Raw genomic sequence first — 17,394 nt, 5'->3', positions numbered from 1 at the left:
CTGTCCCCTCCCCAGCCCAGCCCAACCCTTTAGTGCCCACCCCCTTTATATGTATCCCAGTATGTGTGTCAAGCGTGTGCCTCTTGCAATGAAGCATAATGGACGCTGTAATGGCCCCAAAATGTGCGTGTGTGAGTGTGCGTGTGTTTGTGTTTGTGCCTGCTGCATCTGTGTGCGTGTTGATGCAGCATATGTAAATGCAATTTGCAACATTCTTCCACAGTTTTATGAATTGACAATGATTTCATTTTCGGTTTTGTTTGACAGTCAGGCGGCAGCAAACTTGTCCCCCGTTTGTGTCAGTGCGTAAACTTATGCCACTGAGTGTGAATGCCTGCCATGCCGTAGAAATTGCGTATTTTTATTTACTTTTATGCCACCAGCAGGCAGGCAGGCAGGCAGCATCAGCAGCACATCCATCCATCCATCCATCCATCCCTGGTTCCTTGGCCCAATCCTTGGCCATAATTGCATTCTCACAATTTTTGCCATGCTTTTTCTTTGCTTTGATTACAGTTCGGATTCCTATACGTATACGTATACATATACCTCTATCCATACGTTGGGGTATTCGTGTTCCGTGCTCGTATGCTGCTCGTGTATCCGTGTGCGTGTTGCAATTGCAGTTGCACTTGTTGTAATTGCAATTTACGTTTGTGTGTTTGTGTACCAGGAGCGTTGGCTTAGAGACGTGGCGGGGGTGGCAGGTGAGGTGTACTTTTCTTTCGCTTTTAGCGTTCAGTTTGGATTTGGATTTGGTTTACGTGGGAGCTGCTCCTTGAACATTTCCGACCTAAATTATCACCAACTATGAGCCGGCAGCTGCAAATTTGCGAGAATTTGTGGTGCTGTGCAAACTTTTGTGCGGATCCCAAAGCCAAAAGGAGTGGGACTGTGGCAGACAGAAGCAGCCGGTATCCAGAAGCCAGCACGTAGCCACAGCAGCAGCAGCAGCATCAGCATTCGAGATGCATATACATAAGGATTTGGTTTTGGCTTCGCTTTCGGGTTTGCTCTTGTTCGTTCCCTGCTTTTTGGGTTAGCTGTAGCGCCTTTCATGTGGCACATACCCTTTGCTGTCCCCCTGCCACCACGCCAATGTTATGCAATCACACTAATGCGCAGCTTGTGGCCAACATAGTGCTACACAAACTTGTTGTGCACATGCCTCTGATACTCGCACTCGTACAGGTCCAGGTACAGACACAGACACCGGACAACGACCTGATCCACAGACAGCCAAACAGCCAAACAGCCAGACGGCCAGCCAGCAAAGATGTACGAGGGCTTTTTATTAACGGTTGCCACAGCAGCAACAAATACGACGACCGGCGGCACACCGCCGTGACCGCTAACAAGACCTGCAACTGGACCTGGACCAGGACCACGTTGCGTATGCACAACGCCAAACAGTTTACTTTTTACTTGTGAAATAATTAATGACACTAAAACTTGGCGGTAGCTACTACTAACCGAAGCAAAAGCTGGAATATATTTCATTACATGAAGCTTGGGATGAATTCTTAGGAAAATTAGGGAAATTTCCTACTTTCCTTTGCTCGAATGTATGAAGACAGGAAATTAATGAAAATTCCGAGAAATTTTATTCAAACAAAGTCAAAGAATAATCTGGGCCACAAACAAAAGCATATTTTCCCGGAATATGCTAGGCAGAATAAGGAAAATTGTTCAAATTTAAAGAGGAGAAAACAATGGCAAGCAAAATTCGTAAATACGAGTAAATTGCATTAATTTAACAAATAGTACATGGGAATATGCATAATTAAGCTAGCCAATATCCTTTGATGTGGAAAATACTGGTGCGCCTTTGGGCGTGGCTCGCATATTTTCTTTCAATTATGCGCAATTTGCCTGTTGAGTAAATAAATCTCGGCCATGTGGGTGGCTCAGTGGAGCGAAGCGTACACACCCGAAAACTTGTCCAATGCCACGGCGCACTCAAGGGAGTGCCAGGGAGCTTCCACCACCCACATTTCTCATGCATATGCCACAAAATATATATGTGTGGCAGGGGTATGGATGGGTATGGTAATGGTATGGGCATGCATGTGAACACAGATGACGTCCGTAGTGTAGCCCGTTAAATCATCATGAAAATTTTAAAACCAGCACACACTTCATTGGCCAGGCCTTGGATGGGTGGCAGCAGCAGCAGGAAGGGGACCAATCTGGCCAACTTTTCTGCTTTAAAATGCATGAAACTGTGCCCCGCCATCCCATCTCAGGGAAAGGCAAACAAATGCTGCAACCTTAATGGGCTCTTCTGCTCCTGCTCCCCCAATTCCCATTCCAATTCACTTCACTCCACTCTCCAGGACTCTTTTCCTCCTCTTCCTCCTACTGCTCCTTCCCCTCTGCATTCGACTAAAGGCGTAAGTTATATGCACATTAATTTGCCCCGGCAGCAGCCAAAAGCATTTGTCTTGCCATACGTTAGGATGGAGCCCAGAAACAGGAACGGCAATGGGAGATCTGCCCTAGCCCCATCACAGATTGGGGGAGACTTAGACCGAGACCGAGACCTTCGCTAGGTTGTCGCCTGTCCCATGTCGCCATTACGCGCACGCACAATGGCGCTAATAAATTAAAAACGAAAGCTAATTTCTGTAATTGCGCACACAACGAGTCAACATCCAGCAAAAACACAATGACACTGTGAAAAGCGGAAAATGTTTTTTTGCACCATCTACAGATAAAGCTGCGGCTCCATCGCCTGTTCCTGTGCTCCATTGCCTGCTCCTTTTCAAGGAAGGGCGCAATAATGACGGTAAAATGTCATTGTCAATTGGGGTTAGTAGCTCCTGCTTCTGCTTGCCACTTAAGGCACCGAGATTTACGCACTATTGCCGCTTCGCTCCGCTCCATTTGACATGGAGTATGTTTCACCCTCCATCCCACCCTTTTCATGGCAGCTGTGATTTTTTCAGTAATTAAATTGTGTTATAGGGCACTGCCACTGCCACTGCCACTGTGTCTTGTGTCTCGAGTCTTGAGTTGTTCTCCTGCGCGTAAGCTGCTCCTCGAGTGGCAGCTCCTAAGTAGTTGGATGGGGCATAAGTAACTTACACGTAATTAGCTGCATATTTTATGAAAATTCCATCTCTCGAATGTCCCTTTTCTAGCACTCGAGCGGGTGGATCATTGTCTCTAGTTGCGAGCTAACAAATAGCGACAACAAAAGAACTTGAGAAGCTCAGGGACCCCAAGAGAGAGCAGAGTGGGTGGGTGTTATTCGAGCACATGTATCAAATAAATATTTCACTTACATTTAAAGTTTTGCCAACAATTTTCGTTTCGTGAGCCAAATTTCCAAAACCAAGGCACTCAAACAAAGAAATATTTGCCTTGTGGTGCGTTTGGAAATTTATAAATTAAATTTTCTACTAAACTTTAATGGAATTTTGTGCCTTTAATTTGCAGGGTAAAGTGTTTTCCTCTTCGGGAGAATTTATATATAAATGGTGAGAGCCCCGCCCCGTCTACTATCAGTATTGCCTGATAAACGCTTCATTTCGGGTGAATCGCATCGCATGTTCAATTGTGTGCCGAGGATTTGTCTTAAATCGGACATAAATATGCAGCAAATATATTTGAATATTTTCCGAAGAACCAATAGCATTTAGTTAAACTTTCATCTGAAGTTTAGAACTAGAACTATGTGGCTAATACTCGTACACTCGTACTCCAATTGTGTGTGTAGCAATTGGAATTCAATTGTGGAATTGTGTTTGTGACGAAAATAAATTGTATTTGTATGCCATTAGAAAAAGGCAAACGGATTTAATCTATTTTTTGCGATTTGACATCTGTGCAAATTTGGATTTTATTCCCCATTTATTCCATTCGAACAATTTTCAGCGTAGACTTTTACGTGCCGTCCAGCTGAATGGCTTCAAATTGAGTTTAAAGTTGTGCACACACGAACTTCAATTGTCTTAATTCTCATTGTTATTTGATTAGCAGGGAGTCAGTCAATAGAGATGGAGATATTCTGTGTGTAGTTGCCATTTGCGGCTTAAGCCAATCAAATAGATACTCCCCGAGCAGCCTGCAGGCTACTACGCCAGCCACTTGCATCGGTGCTGGGCTGTCTAAGCAACGTGGAACAGCTGTCAGCTGCCAGCTGCCATAACAAGACCCCGTTAGGAACACGTGTAATCGTCGCTTAATCAAGATGTATGGCGGGCTCGGCTCGTGCCGTGGCAGGAGGAGCACGCAACTAATTGCAAGGATGCCAGCTAACATGGCATACAAGGCTCAGTGCAGCGTGGCAGGATTGTTCAGTGAGTTATGAAGTTGTAATTGAATGCACTAATTATTTACAGCTGTAGGGCTGCTGCTGCTGCTGTTGCTGCTGCTCTGTGGCGTTTATGGGCTGCGTTCGCATTCCAATTATAAGGCAGAGACTGGACTGCATTGGGATTGTGACCACAATGAAGCAGGATATCCCACCGCATGCTGCTGCTGCTTTTCAGATCTCCATTCGGTTGGTTTGGGTTTCGGTTTTGGCTTTGGCTTTGGAATTTGCTTTCTTCAACAGGCTCAGGACTCGTAAACATCTCAATTTTCAGGCGTTTTATCTAAGCGGCAACTTAAATGCTAAGAATTATGAAAGTTCTGGCATCGTATTGCGACTATCAGATACTTTATCCTGACTGAGAATATGTGCTCTTATAGTTTTGGCTGCCTGCTAGCTGTTGGATATACCCCTGGAACTGTACGTTTGCTGGGTATAAAAATTAGGCATTTAAATTTTCTCATTTCACGCTGTTATGTGGGGCTCGAGGCAGCTCGTTAACCTCGTACCTCCATTTCGTCTCGAACTCCACTGCCAGCTCTGCAAATACACAGCCGCAAAAGAGCAGTCCAGAACGGAATGGAAGGGAACAGACCCGGAGGCATGTTTCACTCGTAAATATATAGACCTAGGCAGCGCAGCCCCCAAAAGGAAACTAATATTCATTAAATATTTGAGCAGCAGCACAAGCAGCCGAGGAGCAGCAGGCGGACCAGGTTGGGGGTCCAGGGTGCAGGCATTTTACGTTTGAGTGCTTCGAGAAATTTATTTGAAAGATTAATATCAGCAAATTGCAGAACAGTTTGTATACAATATTTAGTTGATGCCACACACCCCCTGCCCCTGGAATGCCAGCCACAGCGCCTTGCCTCAACCGAAAAAAATGCATTTGCAATTGCATTAAATTAAGTTTTCCAGAAATACGAGTAAATATGCAGCAATGCCACAATTTTCCCCCCTGCTGCTGCTGCTGCTGCTATCCTGCTGATGATTTTTGGGTTACGCGAGGAATGTGAATTTTCCATGAATGCACTCTCCAGGATTACATGCCAAAGTATATAGATGTATATATATATGTATGTATATGAAGAATGTGGGTATGGGGAATGCCGCTCCCCATCAAGCTATCCAGAGAGGTGGCAGATCCTGTAGGCGTTTCATTCACATTTCATTGCTTTCGTTGCGACCTCGAGGACAACAATTTGATTTGAATGCGTAATCGAAACGTATTGTGAGGATGGCAAATGCGAAGCTCGCGGATGATATGCAAACCACACGCAAGCACAGAGACACAGCCACAGATACACATATATCTCCTGCACATGCATAGCTACAGATACAGATACTGATTCACAGAAATACCCGCAAACGAATACGGAATACGCGCACAGAACGCTGACAGCGCGCACGGCTGGAGTAGCAAATATTTTTGCTGCGATTTCGGAACGTGCAAGAATAATCGTTTGAAATTCAATTGATGACATGATTTGGCAGCCAGCGAACAGTCGTCGCACAGGTGAACAGTTGAACATTTGAACTGGTGAGGCCTCGCATCACCTGGCTCTGGTTGTGGCTGTCGATGTGGATGTGGCTGGTGGCTGTGGCGGCTGCGGAGGCGTGGCTCTGGAAACGTTTTTCATCAATCTTAGTGGAAATTGCAATTTTGTGGCGCATCGCATATTCGAGTGCGAAAGCATAAGTGTGTGAGAAGAGTGTGGAGAGGAGAGGTGGAGTGGAGTGGCACGGCAGGAGGAAAAAAACAAAATGCCAGCATCAGCAGCATGCAGCAAGCTGGTTGTGGTCGTCATTGGTTCTCCTTGTTCGCCGGTTACAAAACAAAAACAGTTTCAGCCACAAACTTTTGCTGCTGTCGTCGCTGCATTCGGAGTCATCGGCACCTTTGGCCAGCATGCGCAAGTGCCAGTGCCAGAGCCATGTGGCAGAGCATTTTAAATGCTCGAAAACAATGGCAGGGAGTCGAATGGTCGATGAGGTGTAGCTATCCCATGTTCAGGATCGATGTCTGAAGAATATGTGCAGGAAAAAATAAACATCTATCCGTTAGAGGAGTTGAAAGCCTGGCCCAAGATCATATCTCAGTTCTGTTTTCTTTCTGTCACAGCCTCATCATGCTCTTGCTACCCTGTATTTCGAAAAAGGCAAGCCACAGCCAACAAACAAAAAAAAAAGAAAAGGGAGAATGCAGAGGAGAATTCTCGAAAAATCGACATTCAAAAATGAAACGAAACGTGAGACGACGACGACGACTGCTTGTCATTCTCCAACTCGCACAGATACTGCACACACATATCTGCAGAGATATGCATCTGTGTGTATGTTAGTTATGTGTGTGTGTGTGGGTGTGTGTGTGTGCTCTGCATGAATTGCAATTGTTGTTGAAAGCATTTGCATGTCACTCGTTTGCATTGTGTGCACCTGTATTGGCGTTGTCAACGCGTCCGCGATGCGCCCTCCGTCCATTCCTTCCCCCGTCCCTCCACACCATGTTACAGAAATCCTACAGCTAGCCCTACCCATCCCTCCCTCTTTGCCACGCCACCCTAACCTACCCTGCCCTGTTTGTTACCTTTGAACAATTGGCAGTGGCACATATTTAATGCTGCATGATGGCGTTCTATATGCATGAGAATATGCCAAGAACATGCCAGAGACCGTCCATGATGGCGATCGTCCATTGTTGTGTGTCCCAAAAGACGATGCGAAAATGAATTGGCAATGTTGTGAGTGGGGCACCATATTGCGCATACGCCACGGCTGCCATAAAAGCAATAGCCGGGCGAGCGATTGAGACGAGGCTGTTGGGGAGTCGAAATACACACACACACACACACGTTCCCAAACCAACCGGAAACTGACATCAACAGGCAACAAGCAACAGAAGACTTAACCAAAACGAAACTGGGAGCAGCAGCAGCAGCAGCTGTTCGAAGCAGCTCGGGCGGAAAGCAAACAGAATACGAATTTAATGCAATAAAATAAAATATGGGCAGAGGTAAGACAATATGCCAACGCTCGCAAGTCAAACACTTCCCAGGGGGAGAAGAAAGTGAGCGAGAGAGAGAGAGAGAGAGGTTAATGTTCAAGTTGTTGCAAAACATAAAATTTGCACATTGCATACAATTTGCATTGCACATCATCCCAAATAAAGGTGAAGGCCCCATCCTTCGTTCTGTCTGAAAATCACAAAAATATTATGAAGCCAAGACCGAAGCGGCTACGGAAAGGGGGAAGCCGTACTCCTTTGGTAAGTTTTAAATATGGTAATAAGCAACAAAAGCAACACCCTCATCTATGGCAGGGAATGATGACTAAACTTTCTGGCTCTTCCAACAGCCAGCGCTCGACAAGTCAACTGAAAGTTAACCCAACGCTTGAGCAGAGCGCAGGGGCGTTGAGAAAATTGAGCATTTAGTTGGAGTTTGTATTAAGGAATTGTGTAGATATTCGGAAGGGATAGAGCGAGATGCTGAAGAGAAGAGAAATTAACCCAATTAGGTAATATAAAAGGTATGCAATGATTTCATTAAAGTTTAGTAACATTTTCAACTAAAATAATATATAGAATATAAAATACCATTTGACAGATAGCTTTAACGTTGCGTGGACACTATCGAATGCATTTATGTTTACCCGATCGCTGTCGGCACAGTTTTCAGTTTGAATTTTTCCAATAAACTTTGAAAATTGCATCCAATAGCATGTGGGTTTGAATGTCAGAGCTACATAAATGGTATTCGTTTTTCCGCCCACATCGTCGTGAACTCTTTTTGGGGGTGTGTGTGGGTGCTGTATTCAAATTGAATTAGAGGAACGCAAACAATACAATGGCCCGTGCGTCACAAGGCAACAGTTGCTCAAGTTTGTTTCGCAGAACTTTGAAGTCAGCCTGCGGCTGATGGGGAAAAATGGTACAGAGAGATCCGCACATCCCATCCCATGCCATGCCATGCCATGCCCTGCTGCTGGCTGGCTGGTTGGTTGGCTGGTTGGCACACAAAGCAAATGCAGTCATCGCGAACTGAAATTAATTAAAAGCATGTCTAAGCCCAACTGCCACGGCACTCGTCATCGTCATCGCCACTGCCATTGCAGCAGCTTCGGTTACCATCTCGGGCCATAGCCAGGGTGCCATCTCCTGTCTCCTGCCTCCAGCCCCATCATCATTGCTCTTCAGGTTTGCGCACTGCTGGATTTGGTTTTCCCGGGAATCGCGAACGCACAAAGACAAAGCCTTCAACACATGTCGGATGTCAAAGCAAATTAGAGGGAACGCTTAAGCCCAACGACTTGCCTAAGTCTCCTCTTGCCCTGCCCTGCCCTGCCCCCACACGCTGTCGTACCCTGCGAGGCCACTCTCCTGCCATTTGCGGGAGGGGGTTCGTTGAATTTATGCGACTTTAAAAAAAATTCCCCTATAGTCATAAAAAATGGTCTTGCCGCACATAATTTTTCAGTAGTTTGCCCCTCGAAATTGGCTCGAATCGCTTTTGGTTTTGTATTGGATGTGGGCCCAGGCCATCATTTGCGTGTTCTATCTGGGCGATCTTAAATGCAAATAAAGAGACCAGGCAAATTGTATTTATTTATCGCTTATTTTCTTGCAGGTCCTGCGCCGCCCTGTGTCCGTGCTGCGTTCGTCTTCGAACCGAAAAAAGGGACAAATATTTGCCAATGTCAGAGCGCCGCAAAGTATGCAAAACAGCTTTGACTAACACCTACACAGAGGCACAGGGCAAAGGGCCACGGCTGTTGACATTGTTTTATCTTTGCCCACACCCACACACACATATACAGACACCCACACACAGATATTCAATGGGACAAGTGTACAGAAAGAAGTGTGCGTGTCTGCATGAGGGTCATGATGATGACAATTGAGCAAAAAGCATTTCACTGGCCAACCAAACAAAGTAGATAACCAAAAGAAAAATTGCTCAAAAACATCGTAAGGACGGAAGGGCGGACAATAAATGCTGCAGACAAATCCAAATCCAAATCCAAATCTTATCAACTACACTGACAGTGGTCCTAGGGTCCTTGAGGTCCCCTTTCAGTCCAATCCCTATCCAGTATTCAGCTCTGGCTTTGAGTAGGGATATCAGGCGGATAAGAGAGAGAAACAAAGCTCCTGCAAAAATATACACAGAGATTTTCGTGTTCAATTTGGTTTCACTTTCTCTTCGCATAAGGTCGTTGATTGTGTACAGGGTATTAGCTGCGTCTAATCCCTGCTATATCCCTGCATTTATACTCGTGTGTGTGGTCTTCTATTATGCATGTGAAGACAATGCTTGGGCCTTGTTTGCACCGGACATGCATGCATCAGAGCTGCCTCTCTCATCTACTCATCCACTCACACCCACTCACTCCCCCACTCACACCCACTCACTACCCCACTCACTCATTCGCACATTCATTCATTTACTCATTCATTTGCACATTTATATGTGCTGTATGTGAGGCATTTTCATAGAATTGTATTTTCTTTCATTCGTTTCGCCCGCCTCGGTACCGCTTTTGGGATATTTACGCTCCATTGTTTGTCGCTCAGGCGGAAGCATAAAATTGTTTGCTAGATAACAGAGCGAGACATTCAGAGAAAGGGACTCGAGGGCACACAGAGACGCAGAGACACAGAGACGCAGAGAGAACGAGAGACATAGAGACATCATTGAGTAAAATGGTTTCCCTATCCCAAGGCCCTGTCACTGCTATTCCATTGAAACTTATTTTTATAGCAGCACTGTGGAATAATCACGTCCCAATTGTTGCAAGTTCCCCCGCAACCCCTGCAGCTAATCCACAGACGATTGTTGCCGTCAGCAGGTAAACGATCAGCGCAAATGTAGAATATACTTTCGGTGGAAAACTTTAAACTTGTTGTTCAGTTTTGCTTTTTTTTTTTTGTGAAGAGTTTTTGGTTTATTTTCGGGTGTTTATCTCTGCCCTTTTCGGTGTCAGATGTCTGACGGTGTCGCCGTCCCGTCTGGCTGTGCGGCACTTTCAAATTTATGGTTCATTGAATCCGCATGAAAAACAGAGTCAGACAGATGGAGGGACAGCGCGGGTAACGGATAGAACGGGCGCGGTGCGGGGAGTGGATAGTCGGCTAAATGGAAAACCCAAAAATAAGAATTGAATTTATTTCTGCTTTTTCCCGAACAACAGAAACATCAGCAGCAGCACCAGCAGTTGGGATATAGCTGCTGACATTCTCTGAATCTCTCAACTTATTTCAAAGATTCAAATGACAAACAGCAGTAGCAGTAGCAATATAAATACAACTTTTATCAACAATAATAAAAATCCACAAACTGCCAACATCAGCCAGAAAGAGAGAGAGAGAGAGAGAGAGAGAGGATGACTATTTCAAGTTAACACAAATATTTCCACAGCCATTCAATGGGAATGATGGGAATAAGATGGTGAAGAGGAAACCTCATCTTTCCTGGATGCCTGCTCCTCCTCCTCCACGCTGACAAATGCAGCGGAAAATCATTAAGGTAAGAAAAATAATGTCACAAAGGAAAAGCTAATGCAATAAAGCAGAACGTGTGACAACAACACTCAAAGCAAATGGCAACAAGCGAATGGCGCATGGCGCATGGCGAATGGAAATGAAGATGGAGATGGCACAAACAGAAATAGAAGCAGAAAGTGAATGGGATTGCAAAACTAGCGACAAATCAGAATAAATAAAGCCAAGAGAATATTTTAAAATAATTAAATCGATAGCAAAACTATTAAAGATATTCAATGTTAGAGAAACTTCGCCCAGCAAGATAATATTTCAGTGGAAGAAATCGGTGGCAAAGGAGTCCCAGAGATGACGGGAAACCGTCTTTAAAGTTAATAGAAAAATTACTATTCCGTTCTTTGATATTTAAGACCAATCAAAAACACTGAATCTCTCAATTTTCTGTAATTAAACAGGAAACTGCAATTTTCTGGCATTTCCTTCAAAACACCTCTCCCGAAATGGAGCAAAAAAAAACCAAAATACAAGCCAAGTTTAGCCAAGGCACGGATATGGCCAAAATTGGAGTACTGTCGCCTGCCATTAGCGGAAATGCATTGTTTGTGGGTCTGTGTGTTGCAAGTAGTTTGGGTGGGGTGGGGTGGGTCGGGGAAGGGAGGGTAAAGAAAAGTGCTAAGCATTAGATGCAAGGAACTTGTGGCACAAAGGGCACTCACAACCCGACGACTCCGTTCCCCTTGTCAGTTCACGCTGTTGGCTCTTGGCAGTGAGTTTTCCCTTGGACACTTTTCTCCACCATCCCATCGACACGATGTAGTCGGAGCGCCACGCCACTCAAAAATGTCTCAAAGTACAAGGACTTTTTCGGGCTATGATATCAATGTGAAAGAAAGGACTGTGCCATAAATTTAGTCCCAACGAAGCAGCACTCGAGCAGCACTGGCGAGCAAGAACAACGATTGAAGCTCAAAGAAGAGTTCAGTTTTCATTTTTCGTGGAAATTCTATTTCCGTATTTTCATTTGTTTATTTATTTATTTTCACTCTCTGCGTTTGCCCTCCAATTTCAGATTTTTCACTTCGTTTAAAGGTGCGCCTCGAGGAAAATACTGGCACTGCAGATGCTGCCACTTCTACAGCTTCAAACGCTGCTGCTGCTGGTGCTTCTCTAGACCAATTACAATTACACCCGCCAGAACGGAACAAATTTCAGTATATTTGCAATTACGCCCCACCCCTCCAAGGACAGTGGCAAAAGTCAGAAACAAGAAAAACAATAAACTTTGCCGGGAACTTTCTTCCCCAGCAGCGATTGACGGGTGAACCTTTGAGGCATTGAATTTTCTGGTTTGGTTAAATGGAAAATTACGAATTATGGCTGGGATGGTCAGAGACAGAGAGAGAGAGAGATAGAGAGCGAGACGGTGCAAATATTTGCCATCTAATTGAATTTTCAAAATAAATATATAAAAATATCCACCTAAGAAATTCAATTGGAAATGCTGCAGGCAGACAGGCAGGCGGCATTACGATATGTGTGAGGCACGATGTGTGATGTGAGGCTATGGGCTGTGTGGCTGTGGCACGTTCTGTATAAATAACATCCTCAAGGCAACGAAAAATAAATCCACACAAAAATTAATTCAACTCAATTCAATTTCAAATGAAATTTAAAACATTTTGTAGTGAACAATTTTGGTGGGTTTTCGTTTTTAGCCGTGCAACTTTTTGCTGGCCATAACTTTTGGATGCTGAGCTGCAAGTTTATCAAGTGGCAATTGGTAAGTGGCAAGCGGAACGGAACGGAACGAACAGAACAATAACAGCCCCAGCACTCGACATCAAAATTAATAAAGCGAAACTTTATTTGCAACTGCAAATTAAGTAACTAACTCGGCCAAAAGCATTATGGCCAAATTACTTTTTATGAGTTCATTTCCTTTTCAATAGTTCGACGGGAAAAAATGCGAACGAACGTAGCATAGGATTGGATATTGGATTGGAAAAGCGATGGCAAAAAATGTGTTTGCCATTTTCTCTCCCCTCTCTCTCTCTCTCTCTCTGTCTCTCTCCCGCACAAATAAAAAGCCACTCACTTCAATGAATCGACAAAACTTGAGAGCGAACCAGCAGCCAACACAACTCAGCAAAAATCTCCGGCCAAAAGGCAGGAGATTGGAAGGTTGGATGGGCGGGTGGTTTGTTGCCTGTGGGTGGGCACAATGGTCAGCAAAATGTGGTCTGCCTCGGCTGTCAAGTACCTGGATGATGTTTAGCTAAGCGCCAAGCGTACGTTGCGTTGCGTTGCGTTGCGTTGAGTGGTTTCCCCATGGCCAGAGCCCAGAGCCCTGTATCCAGAGCCGGAGCCAGATCCCAGTGCCCCGTCAATGATGAAATTACAACATTAGCAAACTAATCGCAGCCACTTTAGATGCCAGCAACGTTCCTCTCTGCCGTGTGTGTGCCTGTGTCTGTGTGTCGGCAAGGGCCGACACGAAGCAATATAAATGTCTGGAAAAACAGGGGCGGAAAAAGCGAATGAAAAGCAAACAGCAACAAAGTTGGTTCAGGCTCCGCTCTGGGTTCGACTGCTCGCTCAAAATAAAGCAATTTGAAGCGTGCTGGCCAACGCTCGAATGAAATTAAATAAAATGAAATTCATCAATAAATCTACAGAGACTCAGAGACTCTGGGGCACTGGCACACGCACCGGCAGAGCCAGCCATAAATGGCAAGACTCGTGAGTCAGTCAGCCACATCATCGAATGTTTTAGTTGCGGAAATTGTTTGTATTGCCACGGAAATTCTGGTAAGTTCTGGTTCTCGTTTAACAGGCCTAAATGAGAGGAGGACGGACTCGGGGACTCTCCAACCACAGAAAGTTCAATGAATAAATTCTCAATTGTTGTGATGGACGCACAAGTGCGCCTCATGAGGCAGCGTGTAAAGTGCACTCGTGGGAATCCACCAGCAGACAGCAGCAAAGGATCTCCGGGCATTCAGTTTTCTCCCCCCTCATCAAAAGTTTCGTTGTTGTTTTGAGTGTGTGTGTGTTCCCTCACGTACGGTTAGCCCCAAAAGATATACAATATTCGCCCAGTGTGTGTGTGGCGTAATCACTGCTCATCAAATTTACACTGGGGGAAAAAGCCATCTATCTATCAGTGCTCCTTCTATTGATTGAATTGATTAGTTTTTTATGTTATTTCTGGCCCTAGCACATTGTTTCCAGGAGGGTCCTTTTGTTTTTTTATGTGGGCCAACCTTTTTGTTGTCCTTTGGTTGAGTTTTATTTTTGTCGGGAGTTCAGCAGGAACCCACCCCAACGCCCGTTATGTTTAATTGCTGCTCACCGTAAAGTTTAACTAGACCTATAAACAGGGACTAATAGACGGCATCAAGTCGTTTGCATGATTTATGCCCTCCTTTCGGTCGCAGTTCCTTCTCCGTTAACAATCTATATACACGGGATACATAAAAAGGTTGTAAAAACCAGGAAAGCTATACAGGACTCTCTCTCTCTCTCTCTCTCTCTTTCATATGTGGACCATAAACTGATGCAGTAATTGAGCCGGGACAGGAATGCTGCCTTTAATCCAAATCCTACTACCCCCAGTAGCCGCTTAATCAATACCCAAATCGTAGAAACGAAAGAGCAATAAGAAAATGGCACTGCAATGTGTGTATGTATGTATGTACATATAAATATTTGACGTGTGAGAACGTGAGAACGAACACAAGGAGCACAGAAGGAGGCAAGTGAAGTGTCGGGAGTGGGTCGGGTCTTGTGGCAGCAGCCAAGTGAGTTGTTTAGCAGGCGACATAACAATTGCAGATTTAGTGAAATTGCTTTTACTTGGAGTACAGAATATGGAGTGGAGTGTCGCCTTCTATTTGCCATAGATGGATCTAAATGGCTGCGTACGAAGGATGCGATGCGATGCCCCATGCGTATGTCCTCGTCAACGTGTTGTAATCAAATGGAATTTGACGTTGAAATTGCGCAAATTGCGCTTTTATGTAGGCTGTCGATTTGTTCTCATGTTCTCTCTCTCTCTTGCTCCCTGTGCTTTTCCACTTCCACTCTGTACAGTAGAACCTGCCTAAGTAGTGGATATATCTATATATATATATGCGTTGGAGAATCAGTTGAATAATAGACTTAGACAAGATTTGATTGGGTTTAATGCAATGCAGTATGTATATATAATGGAACAAATGATAGCTATTCTTGGAACTAATTTCTTGGGTTCTACTGTACTTCTGGCCCCTCAAACGTCTGTGCAGCACATCTGTCAAATGGTTATTCAGCCTTTGTTCTAGAAGGAGGAGCCACTCCTCCCCAAAAATTAGCGCCCAGCCTTTCAAATTGAAAACGTGAACCATGCGGTTCATTGGTAATTCATTTATGCGCCACATTTGCTATGCCATGCTCTGCCATGCCATGCCATGCCATGCCAGGCCAGGCCATGCCATGCCTTGCCAGGCGGAGTGAGTGAGCCTCTGTGTGTATATTCTGACGACTGGTCGTAGACCCTGGACTGGTTCTGGGCTCCTTGTGAGCTGCAGGTGTTTCGCATAAGAAATGGCCCTGATGCCCGTCGATAGCAGGCCCCGGCATTGGATGTAATTTATACTTTTCGCCAGTCGCTCCAAGTTCCGACGTTGGGCCTGGGAACAGGATCCGAGAACGAGAACGGGGACCACGCACGACTTGACGTCAGGATAATGTATCGAATTCATTTTCCAGCTATTTTGCCTTGGGCTGCAGGAGAGCCTTGTCTGCAGGAGCCGTGGGCCATTTTGTTTGGCAAATATCACAAAACGCTTTCGACACATTCCCCATTCATACTCAATTACCTACGTGGGTCTCCTCCTTCTGCCAGTTTTTATGGCCAGGTGCACGTTGCCAAGTTTCTGGAAGAGAGTTCTCTGTTAGATCACCCCACCAACTACCTCCACCTGCCTGATGCTTCGGCTGCTGCTCTGTGTTTCCTCTGTGTTTGTTTTCATGTTCTGTTTGAGTTGTTGGCCCTGCCAGCCGTTCAATGACTTGGGCCAGAACGCAAAGTTTGTTGCAAATATTTGACCAGTGGCCAAACGCCATCATTCCTTCTCGTTCTCTCTTCCCTTCCCTTACGCTGGCACTCTGCCTGCGCTCTTTCGGACCAATGCATTTATTTATTTGATTTCTTTTTTTTTTTGCCCCAAACGCAAAGGCGAACGCAAACACAGACCAAAAGTTTTCCTCAAATATTATTCACGAGCGTACATGCAATTTCTATGCACAGACCCAGTGTAGAAAATATTCATATTAAAACGTGGCAGGCAATTACTTTTATGAAGTGTTGCACTTGCACCACACCACCCCCACCGACGACTGGGATCGTAAATTCGAAATTTTTTTGTATAATTTACAACGCATCGAAATTGGAAATTAGAATCGGAATTGCGACTGATTTGAAGTGCAGGGCCCCAATGGACCCAAATGAACCCATGGGTCAAAGCTAAATAAATATTGCGGCCTTTTCCACTAAATCAATCATAATCAATATTTAAATTGGCAAAACATTGAATGTGCGCAAAGGGAAATAATTGATTAGTGGCCAACAAACGAAAAAAAGAGAGGCTCCACACACACACTCACACACACACAAATTTCGGCGATATTTTTACGTATACGAGCATAGAAAATAGAGAGTCGTGGCCATGCCCCACTCGCAGGTGCCATTCGCTGCCACAAAACACGCAAATGCACTTAAAAAGAATTGCCGGGGCACAGCAGCAACAGCAGAAACAGCAGCAGGCCGGCAAACTGATTGATTGATTGATTGGCGGCTGGATTGATCGAGCGTGAACCGATTAGTTTGATTCTAAGCGAAAGCGATGCTAATCCCTCTTGCCGCAGCCTTTTGTCTTGATGTTTATTTTGGTGCTGCTCAGAGGCTAAACCCTGGCTAAAAATAACTAACATGCAGCGAGACTCATTTCATTTCCAGCAGAATCTTTCATCTGAATCCGCTTCACCTACGGCCTTGGCCAAGACGTTTAAAATTCGATCCGTCGTTTGGTCAACTTATATTCCATCGACATATTGCCGTAGTTTAATTGAAATTGTTGTGCATGTCGGATGCAGAAGTCAGCCAGCTCCAAATGTCAAGCGACAAAATCACTAAAAAATTGCCACCATTTGGCTGTTTGCTCTTGGGGTCTATACACCTATACACTTCCCTATAAAAGTCGTGTATCATTTTCAACGCTATATCTTTTATGCAGCATTCAGGAATTAAAATTGCTCCCTTGTTTTCCTCAATCCTACAAGCCCTAAACCCTGTTTACGGCACCCCGAATGCTCTATCTACCTACCAGAACAATCAATGTGTAAGGGTATATATATTGTCTGTACCGCGAAACCAAAGTTTTCATCTCTAGTTTGGGTTGATTTCTGTGTGCTGTGGCAGGTGTGGAGCGTAGAGTCTGGAGAGCCGCGGGGGCGCCATCGCTTTGGTATTGTCGTCAATGTTTATTTGGGCGAGGTTTAATTATTTTTACGCCCACCTGGCTGGCAGTGGCACGCC

At 44.9% G+C, this 17,394-nt stretch overlaps 1 protein-coding gene across 2 annotated transcripts in view; it reads right to left on the bottom strand.

The window, feature by feature from the left end:
* Positions 1 to 17,394, bottom strand: part of LOC111070909 (junctional adhesion molecule A) — a 107,407-nt gene that overhangs the window by 54,681 nt on the left and 35,332 nt on the right. The window lies entirely within an intron of this gene.

This window comes from Drosophila obscura, unplaced genomic scaffold (genome assembly GCF_018151105.1).
Source record: "Drosophila obscura isolate BZ-5 IFL unplaced genomic scaffold, ASM1815110v1 contig_208, whole genome shotgun sequence".
In the NCBI taxonomy this organism is placed as follows: Eukaryota; Metazoa; Arthropoda; class Insecta; order Diptera; family Drosophilidae; genus Drosophila; species Drosophila obscura.
The sequence above is the reverse complement of the archived record's forward strand: the minus strand, read 5'-3'. Positions and strand labels throughout refer to the sequence as shown.